The following is a 2,725-nucleotide window of genomic DNA, read 5'->3' as shown; positions in this document are numbered from 1 at the left end:
CGAACAGCACCTAAGAGTATATAAAAATGAGAAAAATATTAAATAAGTATTTGTGAGTAATAAAAAGATAGAAGTAAAGAATGAGATGTGAGACATTTTTAGAAAATGAAAGCTAAATTTAAAAAAATTGTATTTTTAATTAAATTATAAGATTGGAAGATGTGAATATGTGTAGCCAATGAAAGGGTAAAATCACTATTTTGCATTTATTTTTTATATTTTTAACGTTCCTAACCCAATCAACAGTAAATAATTATAAAAATTAATCAAATATAACACATATCCAACCCCCACCAATAGAGATTTAGACCGGAAACTACAAGGTTCAAATTCGATTTCAATCCGGTTGAAGTGAACCTTCGAGTGGCGGGTTTTTTTTCCAAAAGAAGTGCAAGTCAAGTCAAGTCAAGCGTACCCATTAATTGATAAAGTCGTCGCTTGAAACTTCATGGCTTTTGCTTCTTTGACCCAGTTGCAAACAATTTATTATCTTTTCCAACCATTTATTTAACCCAACTCCTCTGTTCTCATCCGTACATGTTCAATCTCACACTGTAAGTGTAAGCTCCTCATTTTTCTCAAAATTTGATCTATTATTTCAGTTCTTGATCATGTTTTGGTTTCTGGGTAACTAATTTGAGTAGGGTTTTTGATTTTTTCATTGGCTTATTATAATCTTGAATTGTTATTGAAGAAAGGTGATTTCTTTTCTTATTTTTTTTTTCTCATGAATTTTAGGTTTATGTATGATAAAGATTGAGAAGTTTTGGATTTTTGTTAAAATATGTCTTCGGATTTTTGGGATTTTTGATATGTCAATTGGGTTACTATAATATTGAATTGTTATTGATAAAATGTGACTTTTTTGTCAAGATTCTCTGGCTTAGGTTGATGATGATTGGGAAATTTTGGATTTTGGTTAAATGTTAGGCTTATGATATTTGGGCTTTTTGATATTTAATGTTGTTTAATTATGAGTTATTGACTTTTTGAAATATATTAATTGGTTTTTTTCTTTTTTATTTTATGAAATAACACCTTTTAAGCCACTTTTCACGGGAATGATCTTCAAAGTTTCATGTTGTTTTGGTTCTTAATCAGGTCTTTTAACACAATTAAAAGTCATATTACGACTTCAAACTCGTGTACATATCGTCTTACTTGATCTTGATTGTCTTAGCGACTTAACCACACTTTATAATTTGTATTATCTGATTTATCAAAGTTTATGACACTTTGTATGGCAAAAGATTTTTTTTTTTTTTTTTTTTTTTAAAGTTGGAGCCAGGTCGTGTCAGTGGGAGCATATGAGTGAGATTTTACTGGACACGTTGTTTTATTTGGTAATATGTTATTTGATTTTGATTATTTGCTATCTTTTCAGGGTTCTTTCTTGAAACCAAAGGTTTCTTGTAGCTAAAGTTTCAATCCGTATGCACAATGGCTTGCATACAAACGATGACAATGCTCAATACGCGAACGATAACGTTTGTATGCGTTTGGATACTGATATCCACTACTTACAGCAACGCAGTCCAAACTGACATTGACTGCCTAAGATCCATTAAAGATTCACTTCAAGATCCCGAGAATCTGCTTTCTTCATGGGATTTCAGTAACAACACGGAAGGTTACATATGTCGGTTCACAGGCATCGAATGTTGGCATCCGGACGAATCAAGAGTCCTAAATATTGGTCTTTCCGACATGGGTTTAAAGGGTCGGTTTCCACTCGGACTCAAAAAATGCACCTCATTAACGGGTCTGGATCTTTCAAGCAACAAACTTTACGGGCCTTTGCCGAACAACATTTCGGATTATATTCCGTTTGTAACGACTCTTGATCTTTCGTCAAACAACTTATTGGGGAAGATCCCAGCAAGGCTTTCAAACTGCCTGTTCCTTAATGTTATTAGGCTCGATAACAACCGGTTTACAGGCCAGATACCGTTAGAATTGGGCCAGCTTCGTCGGATTAAGGATTTTAGTGTTGCTAATAACCGTTTGACCGGCCAAGTTCCGAGTTTTAGAAATGCTTCGGATATCCAACTTAACTATACTGGGAATCCTGGATTATGTGGTGGAGACAAATTGCCTAAGTGTGCTTAGATAATATGTAATCAAAATATATATATATATATATTAAAGGGGTTGCCTTTTGATGTTTCCTCTCAGTTTCTTGTTTTAAATCAATAAAAAGTTTGCATTTAAATTGAAGCTTATGTTTTACAGTTTGTAACTTAAATCCAAATTAAAACTCAAATTCATCAAGTAGTAAGCAATAACTACATGTTTTTTTAATTTCGATTAAGCTTAACACATAGAAGGAATGGCTGTAACATGATTCGTTGTGGTTGTGTGAGTTGAGCCGTTAATGTTGCGCCGATTGGAACCTGCATACTGTCATTAACAATATACATTTGCAATATGTGTGTGTATAACATGTTACCTGTTAGCAACAAGCATATGAAATCCTTTAAATTTTGGATTGAATGAGTTTTCACTAAGGTGTAGGGATAGGCGGTTCGTATGCGTCTTCTTTTAGAATCCCAAATCCGTCTTTAGGAGAAGACGAAGAGAAGAAAAAAGAACCCCAGAGTGTTAGCGGTGAGAGCATCTCGAATGGTGCCAACATGGCGCAGTTTGGATTTAAAAACAGAAGTTACAAACTACTTCCCTGTTGGAGTGGTACTATTTTGACACCATTGGTTTGTGAGCAAGAACA

At 33.8% G+C, this 2,725-nt stretch overlaps 1 pseudogene across 1 annotated transcript; it reads left to right on the top strand.

Annotated features, from left to right (window-relative positions):
• The first annotated feature begins 544 nt into the window (after positions 1-544).
• LOC143597324 (probably inactive leucine-rich repeat receptor-like protein kinase At5g48380 pseudogene) lies at positions 545-2,109 on the top strand (annotated as a pseudogene). Its single transcript, XR_013146877.1, has 2 exons — positions 545-554; positions 1,385-2,109. The product of XR_013146877.1 is annotated as a probably inactive leucine-rich repeat receptor-like protein kinase At5g48380 pseudogene (transcript).
• The last annotated feature ends 616 nt before the right edge of the window (positions 2,110-2,725 follow it).

This window comes from Bidens hawaiensis, unplaced genomic scaffold (assembly GCF_021521415.1).
Source record: "Bidens hawaiensis isolate Kalapana, Puna unplaced genomic scaffold, B.hawaiensis_p1.1 tig00048111_1, whole genome shotgun sequence".
Lineage (NCBI taxonomy): Eukaryota > Viridiplantae > Streptophyta > Magnoliopsida > Asterales > Asteraceae > Bidens > Bidens hawaiensis.
Note: the sequence above shows the minus strand (reverse complement) of the source record. Positions and strands in the feature narration are given on the sequence as shown.